This window comes from Anabrus simplex, chromosome 9 (assembly GCF_040414725.1).
Source record: "Anabrus simplex isolate iqAnaSimp1 chromosome 9, ASM4041472v1, whole genome shotgun sequence".
In the NCBI taxonomy this organism is placed as follows: Eukaryota; Metazoa; Arthropoda; class Insecta; order Orthoptera; family Tettigoniidae; genus Anabrus; species Anabrus simplex.
In genome coordinates this window covers 82,874,207-82,898,907 of record NC_090273.1, presented here as the reverse complement: position 1 = coordinate 82,898,907, position 24,701 = coordinate 82,874,207, and positions in this window count along the sequence as shown.

The following is a 24,701-nucleotide window of genomic DNA, read 5'->3' as shown; positions in this document are numbered from 1 at the left end:
TCTGAGGAACCTCGAATACGGTATTGTTCGTTAATATTATGTGGGATATCGTTGTTATAAGAGGTAAACCAGCGACATTATCACCCCATCGTGTGTTTCGTGGACCTATCTTGCATAGGACCGGACTCGAAACAACATGCGCTCAGTTACAAAGCTAGGCGACTAGTACGACATTCTGTGAACTTGGTACTTCATCGTCTTGCGGAGCGCCTAGCACGAGCAGAAAACAGCTGGCCAGTGCCCAGCGGCGCCGCCAGCCTGCCTAGGTGGAGAAAAGTCATCAAATCAAAATCAAAATCTCTTTATTTGCAAATGAGGTGTCTACCTCGGTGGCAAATGGTACACTAAAATACATTATTGTCAAGCACTAAATTTTAAATTACCAGGAGACGAAGAAAATTTTCCTAGAATACAATATTATACAATTTACGCTTATAATTTTTTCTATTAAACATACACATCATCCTTAAAAAAAATTTATATTGTTTACAAAATTCCACTTATAATATCTTACAAACATAGTCAACTCATATACAGTACGGTATGTGAAATTCTAATAATACTATACAACTGGTATAAGATTAAAATTAACATTGAATTTATTTACATATTTATATTTTACCCATTTTGGAACCTAAGTAGCATAACGACCTGCTGCGTCTTAACCAGAGCCCCTTTTGCCACCACTTTTCAGAGTTCCTGAAGGGCTTTCACAGCTACCGTAGCGGTCCCAGGGCCCTCAAAGTCCCCACTGTACTTCACCCCTACAGGCAGTCCCCTACTTGGGCTGTCCAAACACCTTAGACCAGGGGATGGAATTAATTTAATCACACACATTTATTATTTACAATATCCTGCACTGGTCGAATGCCCTCTAACATTTAATTTATTATCTCTGTTGTTGTTTATTCTCTTCTTGAATATCTGTACAGATTTTGGAAAAGGATCAAACACTACCCCTGGTAAACTGTTCCACTCCTTCACGCCCTTCCCAATGAAAGAAAATTTACCCCAATCGCTTCTCCTAAAATTCCTTCTAATTTTGTACTTGTGGTCAGTTCTACCAATATAATTATTTTCCAACCAAAGCCTCTCACGGATATCTCCCCATGCTTCTTCTCCTGTATAGGCTCTATATAATCCTATAAGTCTACTTTTCTCCCTTCTCTTACTTAAAGTTTCCCACCCAAGTTCCTTTAACATTTCTGATACACTACTCTTTCTCCTGAAATCCCCTGTTACAAACCTTGCTGCTTTCCTCTGCACACCATCTAGTTCTTTTATTAGGTATTCTTGGTGAGGATCCCAAACACTGTTTGCATATTCCAATAATGGACGAACCATACTTAAGTAACTTTTTTCTTTTAATTCTTTGTTGCATCCTTTAAGTAGCCTCATTATGACATGTAACGATCTGTATGCTTTCCCAACAACGTCATCAACATGACCCTTCCAGTGCAAATTACTTTCAAATCTCACACCTAAGTATTTGCACTTGCCATCTTTTGGGATAACTACCTCATCCAAAGTATATTCAAATTCAGTTTTAGAGCTCCTGTTTGTAAATGTTGTAACAGTTGATTTGCCTCCATTAATCTTCATATTATTTTCTTCAACCCATTCCTGGATACTGTCAAGGTCCCTTTGTAATTCTGAACAATCCTCAATGTTATTTATTTCCCTATAAACAATTATATCATCTGCATACAATCTTATTTTCGATGTTATATTGTTCCCTAAGTCATTTGCGTATATTAAGAAAAGTAACGGACCGATTATACTACCCTGTGCAATTCCCTTCCAGACTTTCTCTTCCTGTGATATATTATTTCCTACTTTGACTTTCTGAACCCTTGAATTTAGAAATGTTCTTATCCAACGTATAACCCTTACGTCCAATCCTATTCCCTCCAATTTCTTTAATAATATTCCATGTTCTACTCTATCAAAGGCTTTGGAAAGATCTATGGCTATGCAATCTAACTGGCCTCCTGAATCTAACTGATCTGATATGTCCTGCTGAAATCCCACCAGTTGTGCCTCGCAAGAAAATTTCTTTCTGTCATCTACGAGAGACAGAGACACAGGTAAACTTTCTAATTTTTTATAACTCTTCTCCCTGCTCCATCACCAGTTGAGAAATGTGCTGTCATGTGATCATTAACACGGCACGCCATTGGCCATTTTCGTGCGTGCTTATTTTGTCGTTCAAATGAACGAGGTAGTTCATTTGTGCTCTCGCGGCATTTCTTTCAAATGAACGAAGTCGTTCAAATGAACGAGGTAGTTCATTTGTGCTGTCTTCATACAAGCAGCCCTCGCGGCATTTCGTTCAAATGAACTAGGTAAAGCTATCTTAGCAACAGCACCAGCGGCGCAAGAGAGATAGTATTCCGTGCTGGACGTGAGCTAGTACGTAAGATTTACAATAGATGGTGCTTGCTTACGTCTTCGTCCTCCTTTAATATGCTGTATGCTCGCGTGAACGACTCGTTCAAAATATTTGAACGAACTCGAACTAGTTCAAATAAACGAGTCGTTCAAATGAACTAGTTAGTTCATGAACGACCCAACTCTACTTATGAGACAGCCAGTACTCGATACAACATGTGATCAGAACATTGATTGATGTGTTCAGAACACTGTACTCGATACAACATGTGATTAAAACATTGTGTGGTGTGTTCAGAACACTACATAAGTAGAATCGAACGCTGTATTAGGGGATACCTTTGTTTAGATTGAAACATAACAAGACTAGAATTGAACACTGCACATTGATTGATTGATGTGTTCAGAACACAAAATAAGTAGAATCGAACACTGTACTCGATGTCGTTAACTTCAACATGTGATTAAAACATTGTCTGGTGTGTTCAGAACACTACATAAGTAGAATCGAACGCTGTACAACATGTTAGGGGATACCTTTGTTCTAAGAAGATCAGATTGAAACATAACAAGACTAGAATTGAACACTGCACTCGATGTCGTTACATGTGATCAGAACAATGATTGATGTGTTCAGATCACGAAACAAGTAGAACCGAACACTGTACAACATGTTAGCGGATACCTTTGTTCTAAGAAGATCAGCTTGAAACATAACAAGACTAGAATTGAACACTGCACTCGATACAACATGTAATCAGAACATTGATTGATGTGTTCAGATCACGAAACAAGTAGAACCGAACACTGTACAACATGTTAGGGGATACCTTTGTTTAGATTGAAACTAACAAGACTAGAATCGAACACTGCACTCGATGTCGTTACATGTGATCCGATACAACATGTTAGGGGATACCTTTATCCTAAGAACCGAACACTGTACAACATGTTAGGGGATACCTTTGTTTAGATTGAAACTAACAAGACTAGAATCGAACACTGCACTCGATGTCGTTACATGTGATCCGATATAACATGTTAGGGGATACCTTTGTTTAGATTGAAACATAGCAAGCCTAGAATCGAACATTGTTTGATGTGTTCAGTACAACTTCAATGATTAACACACACTGTGCACATATCGCATAGCTAAAAACACACTGTGCACATATCGCATACCTAACACTTCAAATGATTTGCTTAGTACGAAAATAAAAATATATATACCGCGTAGCTAACTCGTTCATCACACTGCTAAGACGCTTAGTAATTGTGAATACACTCATACGAAAATCAAGAAAGCACACTGCGTAGCCAACTCGCTCGGCTCACTCGCTTAGTATTTGCAACACACACGGATAAGAATGTTCCGAGATACTTACATGTTTTTTAAGGGAGGGTGAAATATCATAAATTATATGTACACATGTTGTCTCCTCCAAGTTGTAAGATGAAATAGACGCAGTACTGCGAGTTTCCGCTCTAGCTGGCGAACGGAAGTAGCATGATATCTCAGCAAAAAATAATACGCGTGAGCTTGCAAGTCAGACACAATGATGGATTCTACTTATGTAGTGTTCTGAACACACCAGACAATGTTTTAATCACATGTTGAAGTTAACGACATCGAGTACAGTGTTCGATTCTACTTATTTTGTGTTCTGAACACATCAATCAATCAATGTGCAGTGTTCAATTCTAGTCTTCTTATGTTTCAATCTAAACAAAGGTATCCCCTAATACAGCGTTCGATTCTACTTATGTAGTGTTCTGAACACACCACACAATGTTTTAATCACATGTTGTATCGAGTACAGTGTTCTGAACACATCAATCAATGTTCTGATCACATGTTGTATCGAGTACTGGCTGTCTCATAAGGAGCTATGTATAGCCGCCATCTTGCATCCGCCATCTTGCGCAAGCATCCTTAGGGCGTCTCTAGTCATGGATCCTTAAGCCGCCTCATAAGAGCAACCACCATCTCGCGCAAGCATCCCTCATAAAGAGCCTTGTATAACCGCCATCTTGCGCAAGCATCCCAAGGGCGTCTATGTATAGCGATCATCTTGCATAAGCACCTTTAAGGAGTCATGTATAGTCACCATCTTGTGCAATTAGCGTCGAGAGAGGACTGATGTAGAATTTTTCTTTTTAAATTATCCGCCACCACATAGAGTGTAGCACTGAGGTTTGCGATGTAAGATGGTGGATGACAGCTGCGCGTAGCACGTAGAATTTGCCGCCACCACATAGATGGCAGCACGGTGCTCTCTTGATTAAAGATGGCGGATGACAGCTAACAGAACTTTTCAAATTGCCCGCTACTACAGAGAGCAGCACGGTGCTCTGTTCATTAAAAGATGGCGGATGACAGGTGATAAAATTGCCTGCATGATAGCAGCACCGTGCTCTATTGATTAAAGATGGTGGATGATAGCTGTCATAAAAAGCACGTGGCTTTGTTTACTAAACAAGAGCACATAGATTTTTTCAAATTGCCGCCACCACATTTCAAAGGTATCTAGCTAAAGAGCGCAGCACTGAGGTTTGTGATGCAAGATGGCGGATGACAGCTGTCAGAAAAAAGCACGTGAGTTTTTTTCCAAACAAGAGCATGTAGAATTTGCCGCCACCACATAGAGGGCAGCACGGTGCTCTCATGATTAAAGATGGCTGCTGTCACGTGGAATTGCCTGCCACCACAAAAGAGGGTAGCACGGTGCTCAAAGATGGTTGCTATCAAAAAGCATTTTTCAAATTATCCGCCACCACATTTCAAAGGTAAGTAGCTAAAGAGGGCACCACTGTGCTCTATAGATTAAAGATGGTGGATGACAGCTGTCAAAAAGCACGTGGATTTGTTTATCTCGCGCTAGTAAGGTTAAGTTGGTAGCACTAAGGTTTAAGCCCGTTAAGATGGCAGCACTGCGGATGACAGCTGTGACGAATTTACATCTACTACGATAAAGAGGGCAGCACTGTGCTCTATAGATTAAAGATGGCGGATGACAGCTGACAAAAAAGCACGTGAGTTTGTTTACTAAACAAGAGCACGTGGAATTTGTCGCCACCACATTTCAAAGGTAAGTAGCTAAAGAGGGCAGCACTGTGCTCTATAGATTAAAGATGGCGGATGGTAGCTGTCGAAAAAGCACGTGAGTTTGTTTCCAAACAAGAGCACGTGGAATTTTTCAATTTGCCGCCACCACATAGAGGGCAGCACTGTTCTCTCTGGATTAAAGATGGCTGCTTGTCGAAAAGCATTTTTCAAATTATCCGCCACCACATTTCAAAGGTAAGTAGCTAAAGAGGGCAGCACTGTGCTCTATAGATTAAAGATGGCGGATGACAGCTGCACGTGGCTTTGTTTACCTCGCGCTAGTTAGGTTAAGTTGGTAGCACTAAGGTTTAGACCCGTCAAGATGGCAGCACTGCCGATGACAGGTGACGAATTTTGCAGCTACTGCAATATAGAGGGCAGCACAGTGCTTTGTGGTTTAAAGATGGCGGATGACAGCTGTCAAAGGTAAGTAGCTAAAGAGGGCAGCACTATGCTCTCTGGATTAAAGATGGCGGATGACAGCTGTCAAAAAAAAAAGCACGTGGCCATGTTTACCTCATGCTAGTTAGGTTAAGTTGGCACTACTGAGGTTTAGGCCCGTCAAGATGGTAGTACTGAGGTTTGCGATGCGTTGTTGTCTGTCAAAAAGCAGGTGGCTTTGTTTACAAATCTGTCAAAAAGCACGTGGCTGTCAAAAAGCACGTGGCTTTGTTTACCTCGCGGTAGTGAGGTTAAGTTGGCACTACTGAGGTTTAGGCCCGTCAAGATGGCAGTACTGAGGTTAGCGATGCGTTGTTGTCTGTCAAAAAGCACGTGGCTGTCAAAAAACACGTGGCTTTGTTTACCTCATGCTAGTTAGGTTAAGTTGGCACTAGTGAGGTTTAGGCCCGTCAAGATGGCAGCAGTGAGGTTAGCGTTGCGTTGTTGTCGATGACAGCTGTCAAAAAGCACGTGGCTTTGTTTACAAATTCAAATCTCCCGCCAAAATTCAAATTGCCCGCCAAAATTCAAATTTCCCGCGGGCGGCGGCGGCGGAGGCGGAGGAGGCGGCGGAGGAGGAGGCGTGCGGCGGCGGCGGCCGCCGAACCCGCTTATTATACTACTCATATTTAAGACTGCCGACAGTGAGGTTCGAACCCACTATCTCCCGCACTTAAGCGATTGCAGCTGTCGAGCTCGGTACAGCTGAATGATATTTGAAATTCATTCGATTAGGTACCTTATTTGATTATTTATTGCATTATTAAAGAATCTAATGGAGGTTATTCGAATATTAAAAGTATTCGATTATGCCATCACTACGACAACCTTGGTAGCCCTCAGTATAAGTCACTGTCTTCTTCTTCTTTTCCTACCGCTTTTCCCACACCTGTGGGGTCGCGGGTGCGATCTGTGTCGCACATGTGGATTTGGCCCTGTTTTACGGCCGGATGCCCTTCCTGACGCCAACCCTATATGGAGGGATGTTATCACTATTGCGTGTTTCTGTGGTGGTTGGTAGTGTAGTGTGTTGTGTGAATATGAAGAGGAAAGTGTTGGGACGGACACAAACACCCAGTCCCCGAGCCAGAAGAATTAATCAGAAGCGATTAAAATCCCCGACCCGGCCGGGAATCGAACCCGGGACCCTCTGAACCGAAGGTCAGGACGCTGACCATTCAGCCAACGAGTCGGACCAGTATAAGTCACTGTAAGCTATTCATATTACCCCGGGTAAGTCGTAACCGATGTTGACGCATCCGGGCATTCGTGTTGGTCGCAGAATTGTTATGAGGAGACGGAGCCAGAAGCAGAAGAAGAAGAAGAAGAAGAATACGGTCGAACGTCTTCGTAGTTCTCCTGTAATTAGTGTTAAGATAAGCAATCACGACCAGGACGAAGACGTCCACACGACCTGTCCGCGGTTTGCAGATGTTTGCTCCGTGGCGCTGGGAGCGTGAGAAGCAAGCTAAGTGGCTGGAGGCCAGCCGGGGTTTAATTTAAAAGGGACTAACGTTATTGGCCGAGTCAATTGAATGCTTGTCGGCAGCTGGCTTGTCGTGGCGCGTCACCAGATAGTGGCGGCAGCGTCCTGGGTTCACTCCTTGTGTAGTTCCAAATACTCCGAAGTGTCTGATAACACCTGGCATCGCAAACTGATTGTGAGCCGCAGGTGGTTTTGGCCACAGCCGTGGTTAGATTGCCCTCTTAATAAAAGTATTAATGCTCAAGACGTGTCCACAGTAGCTCATGTAACGTGCATGACGTCATCAAGATGGCCCCCAAATTAAGGTATGTCCTGTCCTGTATGGGCTGAGTAGCTCAGACGGTAGAGCGCTGGCCTTCTGAGCCCAACTTGAAAAGATCCATCCCGGTAGTATTCGAAGTGCTCAAAGACATCAGCCTCCTTTCGGTAGATTTACTCGCGCTTTAAAGAACTCCCGCGGGACAAAATTACGGCACATCTGCGTCTCCAAAATCCGTAAAAGTAGTTAGTGGTCTATCCAGGTGACCTCCCGAAGCTGAGTGGACCCCGTCGCAGCCCTTGTACCACTTTTCAAATGTGTTTTTTTTTTTTTTAATGCTATTTATTCGGGGCGTCGACCTAAGAAGATCTGTTGCCTCTACTTTGCACCATATGTTGTGAACCTGCGTATATTTGGTAATGGCGGAAGTGTAAAGTGTTGAATGTGAGGAAAGGAACATTAAGGATGACACAAACACCCAGTCCCCAGGCCAGGGATACTAATCATTTACAATCAAAAGCCCCTGACCCAGCCGGAAATCGACCCCGGGTACGTAAAATCAACAATATTATTATTATTATTTCTGTCTTAATCTGTTTACCCTCCAGGGTTGGCTTTTCCCTAGGACTCAGGGAGGTATCGCACCTCTAACGCCCCAAGGGCAGTGTCCTGGAGCGCGAGACTTTAGGTTGGGGATACAACTGGAGAGGAGGACGAGTATATCGCCCAGGTGGCCTCACCTGCTATGTTGAACAGGGGCCTTGTGAGGGGATGATAAGACTATAAATAATGGGCAGGAACGAGGGAAAGAAGCGGCCGTGGACAAGTGGGAAATCACGGAAAACCACTTCGAGGATGATTGAGGTGGGAATTGAACCCCACTCTACTCAGTTCACTTCCCGAAGCTGAGTGGACCCCTTTCCAGACCTCGTTCCACTTATCAAATGTCGTGACAGAGTCGGGAATCGAACCCGGGCCTCCTAGGGTGGCAGCTAATCACACTGACCACTACAGCACAGACGCGGAAAACATAATAATAATAATAATAATAATAATAATAATAATAATAATAATAATAATAATAATAATAAATTAACGTCTGTTTTTGACAGTCGAAATTCATTTACCGTGCGCTGTAGAAGGGCGTGTTGTCGCGCAGAGATAGTGAGATGTTATCTGATTTGTCTTCGCGAGATCTATCAGGAAATAACAGAAAACTTAAAAGTTACTGTAAATAAAATAAGTATTGAAGATTTTGTGGCTGAAAATTGTGGAATTTTGGTGTACATTACAAAACTGTTCAAAGAGATGACAGATACCTGGGTAAAAGCCAATATAAAACTTATACTGGAAGAAACTAGACTAAATAAGGGATCGAATTAGACAAAAAAAAAGTGTATTTGCAAAACAACAGAGACGGGTACGGGAGCCAACAGTGTCGGCCTCTTGAATAAACAAACGGTAAATCAAACATCTCTTATTCCTTACATTATTCACCGCTGTTCAATAACATGTTGATAACTGTCGATAATTCCGCAACTGAAAATTTAAATGAAACAATTAAGAAACCAGATTTCCACTCCCGGAGGTGCACTTGGTCCTGAGGTTCACTCAGCCTACACCAAGTTCATTCCTGGGGACAAAAGGGAGCTGGGCGTAGACCTAAACACTGTATCTCACCAAGTGCCGAGGTTATGGACAGTTCTACCCCTCCAAGGGCCTTCATGGCCTGTGCAGAGATGACTTTGCTTTTCTTCTTCATCTTCTTCTTCTACCGCTTTTCCCACACCAATGGAGTCGCAGGTGCGAACTGCGTAGCACAATTGGATTTGGCCCTGTTTACAGCCTGATGCCCTTCCTGACGCCAAACCTATATGGAGGAATGTAATCACTATTGCGTGTTTCCGTAGTGGTTGGTAGTGTGGAGTGTTGTCTAAATATGAAGAGGAGAGTGTTGGAACAAACCCAAACATCCAGTCCACGAGCCAGAATAATTATTCGGAAGCGATTAAAATCCCCGACCCGGCCGGGAATCGAACCGGGAACCTCTGAATCGAAGGGAGCACGCTGACCATTCATATGAGTCGGACATTATTATTATTATTATTATTATTATTATTATTATTATTATTATTATTATTATCGAGCTCGATAGCTGCAGTCGCTTAAGTGCGGCCAGTATCCAGTATTCGGGAGATATTGGGTTCGAACCCCACTGTCGGCACCCCTGAAGATGGTTTTCGTGGTTTCCCATTTTCACACCAGGCAAATGCCGGGGCTGTACCTTAATTAAGGCCACGGCCGCTTCCTTCCAATTCCTAGGCCTTTCCTATCCCATCATCGCCGTAAGACATATCTGTGTCGGTGCGACGTAAAGCAAATAGCAAAATTATTATTATTATTATTATTATTATTATTATTATTATTATTATTATTATTAAATCGACTTACCCTCCAGGGTTGTTTTTTCCCTCGGACTCGGCGAGGGATCCCATCTCTACTGCCTCAAGAGCAGTGTCCTGGAGCGTGGGACATTTGGCCGGGGATAGAACTGAGAAGCAGGACCGGTACCTTGCCCAGACGGCCTCATCTGCTATACTGAAAAGGGGCCTTGTGCGGGATGGATATATTGGAAGAGATAGACAAGGAAGAGGGAAGGAAGTTAGGCACCATCCCGACATTTACGCTGATAATTAGTGAGGAAATCTCGGAAAACCACTTTGAGGATGGCTGAGGTGGGAATTGAACCCACTCTCCTCAGTTGACCTACCGAGGCTGAGCTGACTTCGTTCTACTCTTCGTACCACTTTACAAATTTCGTGGCAGACCCGGGCCTCCAAGGGTGGCAGCTAATCACACTAGCAATTGTGCAGCTCCATGTCTAAATGGTTAGCGTTCTGGCCTTTGGTCCGGAGGGCCCCGGGTTCGATTCCTGTCCAGGTACGATATTTTAACCTTAAATGGTTAATTTCCCTGGCTCGGGGACTGGCTGTTTATGCGCCCCCAACATCCCTGCAACTCACACACCACACATAACACTATCCTCAACCATAATAACACGCAGTTACTTACACATGGCAGATGCCGCCCACCCTCATTGGTGATCTGATTTACAATGGCTACACTCGGCTAGAAATAGCCACACAACATTATTATTATACACTAACAACTACACCACAGAGGCGGACATCAATACATAAGCCTTGCAAAATGAATAAATAAAACAAGCACGAAACTAATATTTCCCTTGCGTATATTGCGATTAAATTAATACATTTTCGGTTGTTTTGACTCCCCTGTTCTTTGATTACAGTTTTTTTTTAATGCTCTCATTCCTCACCCTGAAGGGACAAGGCGGGCGACCCAGGGGGCAACACCCTCACTCTGACCGGGAGAGTGGGGATGTTAAAGGAGGAGAGAAATATAAGTGATGGGGTTTTGTGGGTAAGGGGGCATGGCAAGGTAACTAGAGGGGCATGGTATAAGGGTATATTTTTATTTATTTGTTTGCTGACTATTGGCGGTAGGGGGTCATATTTTCTTTCTTTCTTTCTTTCTTTCTTTCTTCCTTATATATATTACCAGTGATATCTGAATTTGAATACACTATTACAGATATGGGTGTGAACTTGATTTTTTTTGACAATGTGTATGCTGGTGGGTGGTTTTTAAAGGCAGCCTTCTTGTTCTATTCACCGCCTTCAGCGGGTTACGAGAGAGATGCCTACGAAAGTAGCCACTAGGTAGAGACCTGCTCTCCCCCCTGTTGGTGGGGGCGGTAGAATAACACCCACGGTATCCCTTGCATGTCGTAAGAGGCAACTAAACGGGGCCCCTAGGGCTCTGAATTTTGAAGCGTGGGTTGGCGACCACGGGGTTCTTAGCTGAGTCCTGGCATTACTTCCGCTTACTTGTGCCAGGCTCCTCACTTTCATCTGCCCTATCCGACCTCCCTTGGTCAACTCTTGTTCTTTTCCGACCCCGACGCTATTAGGTATGCGAGGGCTAGGGAGTCTTTCATTTTCACGCCCTTCGTGGCCCTTGTCTTTCTTTGGCCGATACCTTCATTTTTCGAAGTGTCGGACCCCTTCCAGTTTTCTCTCTGATTAGTGTTATAATAGACCTGCACAAAATAGCTCTAGCTCTATTTTGGTTATGATTAAAGTTGGGAAGTAATTGGATTACTTGTAACGGTTACATTCTTAGTAACTTTTACTTGTAATTTACTTCTTGAAATAAAATTATAATCCTTACATTCTACCAGGGCGAGTAGATAATCAAGTGTTAGCAGTTGAAAGTAATATTTTGTAGGCACGACGCACTGTATAATATTGTTTGCGTGTGAACTGAGTGCTGTTATTAAATGTACTCAGCATCATGCTATTCTGTCAGAATATAAATCTTAAGGCTTTTCTAAAGATGAATACCAAGTTGGCGATACAGCTTTTTAGAAGGTCAATTGAGATAAGTCTGGCAATTTATAGAGCACTTAGTGTGCATGGATTTGAAAACAGAGAAGTACTTGAAATATTTACACGTGGTAAGAGCAACATTTCCGACGCTGACAATAGCGTTATTTTTTCTTCATATTTTGATAGTGAATAAAAACTATTTAATAACATCCATTTTTGAGATATGTTTTGAAGTTACTTAAGGGCATATCTTTCCATTGGGTAGGCAGCTTATTGAACAATTTTATCTCATTATATCTATAATTTTCTTATGTTTTTATTAATCTAACGTGCGGTAAATCTAAATCATTCCTTCTCCGTGTATCGTGTGAGTAAATAATTCTATGAGATGTCAGATCATCGAGATTTTCTTCGAAATTAAGAATGCAATGAAATATGTATAGTGATGGGAGAGTCATAATAGCAAGTTCTTGAAACATAGGCTTGCATAACTCCCTTTTGGCCTTTCCTTTTATACATCGTATTGCCTTCTTTTGCCACTTACACACATCTTGTGCGTCTGTCGAATTTCCAGATGATATGGTACCGTATGATAAATGTGAATGGAAGAAAGCGTAGTATGCACACATCTGATTTCTATCAACTGACTCTTTCAGTCTTCGACGTAAAAATGACCCTCTACACAGTCTTTTACATAACGTTTGTGAGTATACCAGGTTAACTTACAATCCAAATGTATTCCCAATAACTTGACAGAACGATGTTCATTCTCATTTAAAGTTAATTTAATTAAGTTAAAAGAAATAACTTCTGTCTTGTTACTATTTAAAAGTAGTTTATCAGTCTGCAACCAATTGGATGATTTCTGAAGCATCTCCTACCTTTTATTTTCCACATTTGTTAATTCCTTACTACTTGTTATGACAGCGATATCATCTGCATAGAGTACTGACCTGCAGGGTAAATTACTTACAATATCATTTATATACACGAGGAAGAGAATATGTCCCATAACGGAACCCTGAACTACGCCTGTTTCTGCTTTGAATACTATAGATTCTTGGTTTTCAACTTGTACGATTTCAACTATTTTCACGTGTGTAGAGAAAAAGAAACAAACCGAAAATTGTTCTGATAGACTTCATAGCCATATATGAATGGGAAGCGTGAAGAGTTTTAAGAAAAATAGTGGATAGGAAGTGCATTCTGAGATACGTGTTATTAGAAATAGGCCATCGATATTAGTTCAACGTATCAAAGTTTGCATTTATATTCTGTGTCAGCAAGCACCTTATTTAAACAGTAAATGCGAATTAATTACAAATATTTTACACACAAAATAGAAATACATTTTGTTAAAGTTATAAAATCGATTTTATTGTCACAATGTAAAACATGTAAAAAACATTAGATTTATTGAGAATATTACAGTTTAGTTTAAGTCTTCTGAGATCTGTGTGACACCTCATAGTTTAGTACAGCAGCAAATTGGCCTACTTTTTTTTAAATAGCAACATATTTCCTTCAAATACAAAATGAGAGGAAAGCACTCACCAAACCTTTGAGGCTGGGAGAGCACAACCCCGCTACCCCAGAAGTGTGGCGACCAGCGAGTGTAATATGTCGCCTCCGCCTGCCCGTATAATATCACACGAAGAAACGTAAGGCCAATGAGGTTCTGAGGTTCTGAAGGTGAGAAGGGGATATTGGATTGATTTTAAATTAAATGTATTATGATGATGATGATTTTTTTTTTTTTTTTTTTTTTTTACGAGGGAGTGTGGAAAATCTTTCATGAGACACTTGTGAAGGGTCCGCACTCCACAAGCGTGTGGGATTCTTACCCACTAAAAACCACACACCCTTTCCCACGATGAGCACTTCCACCCCGGAATTGCTCTCGCATTACTTCAGGGTGGCATCGTGCTTTTGCCCACTCAGGCTTCTTCTTTCTTCGTTTCTCCTTTATTGACGTTCATCTCTTTCTCTCGTACGATACTTTCTGCATATGCGGCTATCTGATCCCAAAATTCCAACATTACTAGGGCAACAGATTCTGATGTCCATTCTTCTTGCTCAACTTCTAAACATCTTCTTCGTGTACACCAATGCACATTACAATCACAATTACAATAAACACACAATGGATTGCTCGTTCTGCTTGTTTATGTAGAAATTTTTTAAAGTATCCGTGGCCTGTCAAGAGCTGCGTAAGGTAATTATCTAGTTCGCTAAACATGGTATAGCCGCTTAGTCAATTTCTCTCGTGGATCTTCCTGCCATCTTTGCTGTCATCGTTTCATTCGTTTGCTTTAAGCCATCTTCTTGTAATTCTTAAAGCTGATCTCCGCTGTACTGCAGCTATCCTTGGCAGGCATTCTTCATGATGATGATGATGATGATAATGAGTGATAAAGGGGCCTAACATCTAGGTCATCAGCCCCAAATAAATATATTGATTAAATGCCCTTCTACATTGTCGCGCCCTTGGAGCTCTGTACCGATTGTATAAAGCAGTACACCAATTATTTATTCTGGGCTGTGTGAGTCCTGCACAGCAGGCAACACCTTAGCCGAGAAGAACCCTGTACAGGGCTCGTAATTGAACTCAGTACCACCCATACAACAGCCAGACACTCTAACCGATTAATAAATTCTCCCTTATCCAATAATAATATACTACAGTATGATATTTTGTTTACATAATTAAATTCGTACATTGCAACCGGTAAAACCCAGTACACACCCACACACCCACCCCCCACCCACACATTCACACACTCATCTATCCCCCACAACCCTCCCACACCCCTCCCCACACACCCACAACACCCCCCCCCACACACAACCCCTCCCCCCAGCTCCCCACACCACACGCAAACACACATCTTCTGATGATCATCTGTTGACTCCAAAATCTTCTGATGGTCAGCTGGCGACTCCAAAATATCCTGATGTTCGGCTGGCGACTTCGAAATCTTCTGATGATCGGCTGGCAACTTCAAAATCTTCTGCTGGGCCGAGTGGTACAGGCGGTTCATGCGCTGGCCTGACCCCAACTTGTCAGGTTCGATCCTGGCCTAGTCCAGTCGTATTTGATGGTGCTCAAATAAGTCAACCTTTTGTCGGTAGATTTACTGAGACGTAGAAGGACTCCTGCATGACTAAATTCCTGCACCTCGGCGTCTCTGAAAACCGTAGAAAGTAGTTAGTGGGACGTAAAGACAATAACATTATCAAAATCTTCTGCTAGTAGGCTGGTGATTCCAAAATATTCTGATGGTCAGTTGGCGATTCCAAAATCTTCTGACGATCGGCTGATGGGTGCAATACCTGTTGATGATAAGCTGGCAAATTCAAAATCTCCTGATGGCCAGGTGGCGATTCCAAAATCTTCTGATGAAGTCCATTATCAGTCAACTTCACGTTCATCTTGGTAAAAAAGTCCTGTTACCGAAGGAGTTCGGTTATAGAAGTGAATCTACCTCGCCGGTATTGCTCTTTTCCTAACAGGAGTGTAACTAAGGCAACTAAGCACTCAATGTAGGTATAATATTTCGTATGACATTATTGTCATGCGTTGTTGAAAACTCCTTATGTAGCCAAGGTGCGGACCGTACAGTGAACAGCGCCGCATGGCATATTATTTACTTCGGGCGTTAAATGTTCCCAGAGAAGAAACTCTTTCAGGGGTTCCTTCATTTTGTGTGTCACACATTTATTCTATTTCTGAACAAATACGCCACTATGCAGTAAATAAATAAATAAATAAATAAATAAATAAATAAATAAATAAATAAAAGGTACAGAAGATAGTGGATTTTCATTGAAACTGAATGTATATCTATTCGGCATTTATTTGCATGTTACTGTTAAGTATAATTTTCCTTATGTTACTATTTCTCGTAGTATATTTGTCATATAATCAGACATTATTAAGTCCCACGAAGGGCTAAGCAAATTTAATTAGTTCAGAATCTTCATAGTCGAACAATAAACACGATATCACTAACAATATTATTCAAAGAATAAGAACTGTTTCCACGGAAACTAAAACTATTTCCTCCCCAGTGCATTAACATTTGTAATTGGTAAGCTACCCTGTATTTATATGTTTTTATAGATACGGTGTTTGTACTTTCAAGTGGAATGTAAAGAGGAGGGATGTGACGGTTCGGTTCAAGAAAATCCCACATATATTGTTTAGAATTGATTGCTGGTTGCCTGCTGAGATGCCAAAGACGATGTTACCCAGTTAAACGCCCCTAGCATTTGTAATCAATTGAAACTAAAATAGACCTATTGTCTGCACTTTTTAAAATTTAACCTGCTTCTTGGTTCTTATACCGTACTGGACAGATAAATAACCTGTAAGGGGCTATTGCAAGCTGTCCACTTCATGGCCGTATCGATGAGTTTAATCAACAAATTAATCTAAAAAGCCACCTAATCGATACTTTATTTCTTTTGCCTTTGGCAAGAGGCGTAAGAGGCGACTAAAAGGGCCTCAGGGGCTCTGAACTTTGTTAATGTATTTTTAAGTTTGCCAAAGGCAAAAGAAATAAAGTATCGATTAGGTGGCTTTTTAGATTAATTTGTTGCTGTAAGGGGCTATCAAAGTGTTTCCGTTCGACGGCCGTACAGTCCTGAATCGGGATGTCAATGAGGAAAAGTCGCCGTGAGCATTGAGACACTCGTCCCACCGCGCACCAGGTGTGGTCCTCCTGCGTGAAGAAGTTCGTAGGCGTCTGCTGCACATCCTCGCCCGACAGCAAACGTCGACCCGTCAAGGCCTTTTTGAGGGGACCGAAGCCGTGATAATCGCATGGGAAGAGATCAGGACTGTAGGGCGGGTGCTCGAGTGTCTCCCACTTCAGTTGGCGTAATGGATGAGGCTGGCCTCCGAGATCGACCGGCGTCTTGGTGTCGAGTACGGAACTTGGTGCACCATTCCACAACGGTGATTTTCGACAGACATGCTGCCCCATACACAGTCTTCATTCTCTGATGGATGTCCCTCTATGGGTGGAGGCGGTAGAATAACACACACGGTATCCCCTGACTGTCGTAAGAGGCGACTAAAAAGGGCCTCAGGGGCTCTGAACTTTGGAGCGTGGGTTGGCGACCACGGGCCCCTTAGCTGAGTCATGGCATTCCTTCCACTTGTGCCAGACTCATCACTTGCATCTATCCTATCCGAACTCCCTTGGTCAACTCTTGTTCTTTTCCGACCCCGACGGTATTAGAGCACTCGAGGCGTAGGGAGTCTTTCATTTTCACGGCCTTCGTGGTCCTTGTCTTCCTTTGGCCGATACCTTCATTTTTTCGAAGTGTCGGACCCCTTCCATTTTTTCTCTCTGATTAGTGTTATATAGAGGATGGTTGCCCAGTTGTACTTCCTCTTAAAACAATAATAACCACCACCACCACCACCACCATCCGATGGATGTCCACTGGTGTTTGTCCTTCGGCAGTCAAGAACAGATTAACAGCAATTTGGTCCTGTTTGGACGCATTTGGTAATAACGTCGCCATAATTCACGTGGCCGCATATAACGTATTCACCTCGGCACGACACGACTGCTACACTAACTCCTTTCGTGCTTGTATACCCGCATCGGAGTCGTGCTACATTGCCTGTCCGCCGCAGCAACGCCCTCAAACTGAAACTTTTTGATCACGCCTTATATATTGGAATCATTTTAATTTTTGTATGCTAGTTTTTAAAATATTATTTCATTTCTTTTCAATTTTACCATTACGTGGTGATTATAGGGACCGAAGACTTAGATGCTAGGCCCCTTTAAGTAATAATAATAATAATAATAATAATAATAATAATAATAATAATTGTACCGGGCGGTACACCTCTACTCTGTTTATTTAAAAGTTGCGCCAGTTGAAACTCCTCTTCTGGAGGAAGGTTGAACTTTATCGATTCTATTAATTCTCTACTTTCTCAGAAGATGTCACCACGTGGAAAATTTTGAGTTTTTGAACTGTGTCACTTTTGATGTGTTTTTGTTTCGCTTGAAGTAAGAAGTGTGAACTTTCTCTTCTAGAGGACACTACTGAAGAATTACAATAGTGCAACCTAGTGCGAAATCAAAGAACTATTTTGTTGGAGAAATTTTTATTTCAAAAGTTTGTTTCTTGTTAAATTTCCTTCTGTTATTGTTTAAGTTGGCTGTATACCCCTCTTTTTCCCCTTAGTTTGGATCTAGCCAATCCCGAATTTCGTTAATTAATTTTCCACCAATAATGTGTTTCTTTTTCCTCTATGTAGGGGTTTCTTTTCCCGAACCAATAAAAACTTTGAGGGAGGGTGTTTTATTTCCCCTAACGCCTAGAATCTTCCGCGAGAGGATATAAACTGCTGATTTTGGGGTCTCCGGGCCACTTCTGTTCCATCTTTCAGTGTATTAAGTACATAGCAGGAGGCGGGAAGCGCCTCTTTCCTCGGCAGCGATCTACTACCAGGTAATGGCCTATTAATATCTTCTTTTCTTGCTAGGTCGGCAGTTTAACTCTCGCGGCGGGTTCGAAGCGTTTTCCATCATGTAACCTTTTCCTAAAATGTAACTACTCTTTTCTTCTTTTTCTTGTAAAGCTACATATTGGGATAGAGAGTGCTAACCCTCTCGAGCTCCCACTCACATTTGTTTTGAGGTGAACTTATTTTCTCAAACTTTTCTTCGTTTATGTAATGTAAAGTGTTCTTCTCTAAGTCACCTCTGTAGTATGGGATTAGCCCTTGCGTTAGTGGCCCAGAGCCAGATTAGGTTTTAAAAGCCAAGTGTATTAGGAGTGCAAGTTCGCCTCCTCTCAAGTTGTATTTTAGAGGTCACGTATTAATCTTTTCTCACCTAATAGACCTCAGTAGGTTGGGTATTTTACCCCTGTGTATATGTCCTTTGAGGACAACTTGAAAGTTGAGTTTGGTGTGGCCTGGGAGAGGCTTAACTTTAAGAGCGAGTGGCTCTTTTCTAAAACTGAGAGTTGTATGCCTCGAGGAGGCTTTGCTGTGTAATTTGGAGCAAGGGCTCCAGGGTTTGAGTGGGGTCTTCTGCCCCTTTTGTTGAAATTGGTATATCGTAAAGTTGAGCTAGTTGCTCAAGAATTGTGTTTTCAGGGCTCGAAGCCCAAATTCTTTAATCCCTGTAATTGTACATTTCAAGTTGTATTTCGGCTACTAAGTACCTGTTCTATTTGTTGTTACCTAATTTTGAAAAGAAAATATAACCTTGTTAAATTTTAAAATTTAATTTCTCTTTAGTAGCTTGAGACCTATTCACCACCCAGCACCTTCTTTCATGCTTAACTACCACAAAAACTCGGTAACAAGTGGTAGCAGAGCGTGGTTGAATGGGTCTCAATTTAGCCCCTTTTGACGGCTAAACATTGCTTTAATTCGAACTCTAACAATTGTCTCAGTTGCTGGAATTGTTTGAGTTTTTCAAAATTGTTCTGTCATCATGCCCGGCCCTCGCGATGTTCTCCTCCTTAACTATTTGCGCAAAGAGGAGTTGATATACGAGTTAACTATCAGAAATGTGCAATCTGGAGGCACGGTTGCAATCGACACCAACAAGCTTAGAGAGTCCCTTGATTTGCCCATTTCCATCCCCAATTTGGGAGAGAAAGAAATTGATGACTCTCTTTCCGCGATTGTCGAGAATATTACTGGGCTAGCATCTGTAGTCAGCTTTTTTGATGAAAACGATCCGTCTCCTAATCAAATTAAGCGTGTGCAAGGCAGGCTGTATCACTTTGCAAATAGAGTTAATGATCTGTTGTCTCTAAAGGTGAATGACGTTCAGAGGAAGGACGCTAATACGCTCCTTGAAACTATTTCTGAATTGTCTAATAAGGTCACTCAATTGCTAACCGGCGAAGCTCCTCCCAAAACTGATCAACCCGCCACGGTGAATGTAGGTAACGAGGAAGAGCCTCCTCAGGGAGAAGTCAATAGGATAACCGTTGCTGCTCAAACTATCTCTGCCCCATCGAACAACGAATCTGAACGCCGTGCGTCATTGAGTAACATCCGCTCTGAATTAACTTCCTTGCCCTTGAAACCTTTAACGACTATGACACCTGGGTTCAGCAGCTTGCCTCATCCATTGGCAATGTTGCTTAGAGGTATCTCCAAGTTTTCCGTCAACACCACCAGTGACGTAATTTCATTTTTAAGATTTCTAGTGGAATTTCAGGATCATGCCCTTGTGTTTTCTCTTTCCCCATGTCAAATTTTGCAAATTATCTATCCTTATGCTATTGGTGTTCTATCTGACAAAATAGTTAGAGCCATTGCCGAGCAATCTTCTATTGAGGATTTCCACGCCCATTTGCTAGCTAACTTCATCCCGGCTAGGGCCAGGTCCTCCCTTATTCAGAAATACTATTATCGGGTACAGCGCTTGGATGAAAACCTGGCAGACTTCATCCAAGATATTAAGTTTTATACTAGGGTGTTTGCTCTCCACTTCCCTGAGGATCAGATCGTGCAAGCTATTGTTGAAGGGATTTCACCACCCTACAGGTCATATTTGTGTTTCGCGGCGTGCCCGCAAACCTTCTCTGAACTGGAAGCATTAGCCGTCTCTGCGGAAGGAGTTAGGTATGCCGATTCCTTGCGTGTGGCGAAAGAACCCCCGCCTTCCTTTAGTAACACTCGGCCTCCACCTCGCCGACCAGTCAATCCCCGTAAATGTTATGCTTGTGGGTCGCCTGACCATCTGCGGAATAAGTGTCCTCTGATCAAGTCAAGTGGGACAAGGAATGGAGTAGGGTCATCACAAGGCTGTTTTAAGTGTGGGGCCTTCTCACATATCGCCAAGAATTGCCCAAACTCAAATAGCACCCCCTCCTGCTCAACTTCTGGTGCAAATTCCAGCTATTCCAATAATAAAAAGTGACTAGTGGCGTCGGCTGAGCCGACTAATCCATCTTCCCGAGACTTAGCCCCTAGTAAACAGGTTGTAAATGCAGAGAACGACCAGCCTTCAAATTCATCTTTTGAATGCCCTAAAGAGTGTCTTAGGATTGCGGCGGATACCCCCGCACCTGTTCCTTTTCTTAAGATTGAGTTAAATAACGAGCCTGTAACAGCTCTCTTAGATTCAGGCAGTGTTTGTTCCATTATTTCGGCTGATTGGTATTCTAAATTGAAATCTGTTTGTAAACTCCCTGACTATGTCTCTTCTCCTGTTCAATACGTTTCGGCTAATTCATCTCCATTAGAAATTCTAGGTTCCTTACTGGTCAAAATTCGTGTTTTTAAGTTTACATGGAAAGTTAAATTGTTTGTGGCCAAGCAATTGTCTTGCCCCATTATATTGGGAGCTGACTTTATTTCTCACACTGGTCTTGTGCTCGATCTGCAGTCTAGGTCGTGCACATTCAAATTTGCTTCTAGTTATAAAATCCCACTCTTAAAGTGTAATTCTGTATCATGTTCATCTATTTCGCCTACCCAGGATGAGATGTTGTTAGACCTTAGACATCTACCTGAGGAGCAGGCTGATAGTATTCGGAAACTGTGTCAGTCGTTTCCCGAGGTGTTCTCTGATACTCTTGGTGTTACTGACCTTATTGAATACAAAATTGAGGTCACGGATTCAATTCCTGTCCGTTTTCCACCGTATAGGCTATCTCCACCTAAAATGAAGGCTCTGAAAGAAATCATCGATCAGATGTTGAAGGATGGTATTATTAGGCCATCTAAGTCAGCGTATTCTTCGCCTATTTTTCTAGTCCCGAAACCCCAAGGAGGCTTCAGGCCTGTCATTGATTACAGGGCTCTCAATCGGAAGGTGGTGTTGCAATCTGTGCCCCTTCCCGACCTTCATTCTTGCTTTTCATGGTTTCGTAAGGCCAAGTTCTTCACCATCTTGGACTTGAATCAGGCCTATAATCAAATTCCCCTTGCCGAAGAGTCTAAACATCTTACAGCGTTTGCCACGGACTGGAACTTATACGAATACAACCGCGTGCCTTTCGGGCTCCCCACGGGGGCAGCTGTGCTCACTAGGCTACTAGATAGGGTCTTTTCCGACATCAAATTTGAGTACTTATATCACTACTTGGATGATGTCGTCGTATTTTCCGAGACTTTTGAAGAACATCTAGATCATCTGCGAGAAGTTCTCGATCGCCTTCGTAAGGCTGGGTTAACTGTTAAGTTGTCCAAGGTTGCCTTTGCTAAGCCCTCAATGTCATTCCTAGGGCATATTGTGTCACCCGATGGGGTATCTGTCGATCATTCTAGAACACAGGCCATCCGTGATTTTAAACCTCCCAAGGACATCAAAGGTATCGCCAGGTTCATTGGTATGGTGAATTTCTTCAGGAAGTTCATTCCTAACTTTGCTAATAGAGCGGCGCCCTTAAACCTTCTTCGTAGGAAAGGCATCAAATTCGAGTGGGGACCTTCTCAACAAGCCGCTTTTGAAGATCTAAAATTAGCTCTCTGTAATGCCCCTGTACTTGCTATGCCTGATTTCTCGAAGAAATTCATCGTCCAAACCGACGCATCGTCGTCAGCAGTAGCCGCAGTTCTTCTTCAAGAGACTGAACTAGGGAGGCGACCCATCGCCTATGCGTCTAGGACATTGTCAGCTCTAGAAGCAAAGTACTCCATATATGAGCTTGAAGGTTTGGCAGTCTTATTCGCCTTAGAAAAGTTCCGTCTCTATCTGGAACACGTCAAATTCGATCTGGAGACAGATAATCAAGCCTTAAGCTGGGTCTTAGGTAGGCCGCGTCGTACAGGTCGTATAGCCCGTTGGGCCATCCGTATTTCTGCCTTCCAATTCGATGTACGGCATATCAGAGGTACTGAAAATGTTGTTGCCGATGGACTCAGCCGTATGTTTCATAACGACGTAGAGACCCACGAACCGGTCAACAGTTCATCACCTTCCGAGTCCATACTATCTGGTGTTAAGGCCATCTTAACAGATGCTCCCATGCTTTTTAGGGATATTGAGAAATACCAACGTGAAGATCCGACGCTGGCTCCGATAATGGAAACCCTTTCTTCTGGGGAACATGCTGTCCCTTATGTTCTGAGGAATGGTGTTCTATGTTGCCCTTCGAGGCATGATAAGTTGATGAAAGTTGTTGTTCCAGCGGTTCTTGTACCTATGATCTTCAAATACTATCATGAGACCCCATTGGGGGGGCATCTTGGAATCTTTAAAACTCGTGAAAAGATTCGTGAAATGTTCATATGGAAAGGTATGGACGGTGAAATTCGGGAACTTGTAAAAGCTTGTAAATCTTGTTTGATCAGTAAACCCACCATGTCCACTAAAGTAGGCCTTTTGTCTTCTCATCAAGCGTCGCGCCCCATGGAACGCCTGTATATCGATTATGTGGGACCCTTCCCCCAGTCAAAGGGTAATGCCAACAAGTTCATCTTTGTGTGTGTAGATGGTTTTACAAGATTTTCCTGGTTATTTCCGACTAAGCTGGCTACCGCTCAGTCCACAATTACTTGCCTAAATTCCATTTTTGCTTCTTTTGGTCCGTGCCAATACATTGTATCTGATAATGCTAAAGCTTTTACATCAAATCTGTTTCGTAAATTCTGTTTTGACTTGTCCATCTCTCATGTAACTACATCTGCTTATTACCCTCAACCATCTCTGGCTGAACGGGTTAACCGTAATCTCAGGTCCGCACTTATTGCCTATCATCATGAAGATCATTCTAGGTGGGACACGTCCCTGCATTGGTTAGCTTTTGCTTTGAATTCGGCGGTTCATGAATCTCACAAATTTACTCCAGCTTCTTTGATGTTTAAGTTTGTTCCCAACACGCCGCTCTCTAACCTCTGGTCTCTGAATGACATTCTGCCCGAGACAGTAGATCCGGACAACATTAAAGATCTTTGGAAGAAGGCTAAAGCCAATCTTAAAGTGTCTCATGAAAAGGTTAGGGAAAGGTATGATCGTGGACGGAGACCCACCACTTTGAAGGTAGGTGACCAGGTTATGGTCAAAAATTTTGTTCCCGCGGGCAAGCTTGCCCCCAGATTTCATGGGCCTTGTATCATTCTCGATTTTCTTACGCCGGTTACCCTATTGCTAAGTAATCCAGCCACCGAGAGGATATTTAGAGTTCACCTGTCCCAGGTGAAACCGGTGTAATTTCTGTGTTAACTTGCTCCATATTATTTTGAAAGGATATGAAGGTTATATTTTTTTTGAGTTTCACTTTTAAGGCATTCTGCCCCTTCTGTAATATTTTGGTTTTAGATGTAAGCCTTTTGTAAAACCCACCCCGATCCGTTAAACTGCCATCCTGTTCTTGCCACGGCCATTACCACGCTCCCGTCTCCTGCTCCACTCTACACAGTGGCTTAATGAATACCATGAATATCTGCACGCCGCTGGCCCCTCACTCTCTCTACAAGCCTGTACCCTCAAAGAAAATAATGGTCCAACACAATTCTGCCGCCTAGCTTTAATGTTTCAGCGCCCCCGCAGCCGCGCAGCGCCGTGCAGCGACTGGGGAGGGGGATGGGCCCCCTCCTCTCCAGCGAGGACGACATGTGCACGGCGAGCCGGAGCTCACCTCCCGGCCAAGGCTGATGTGCGG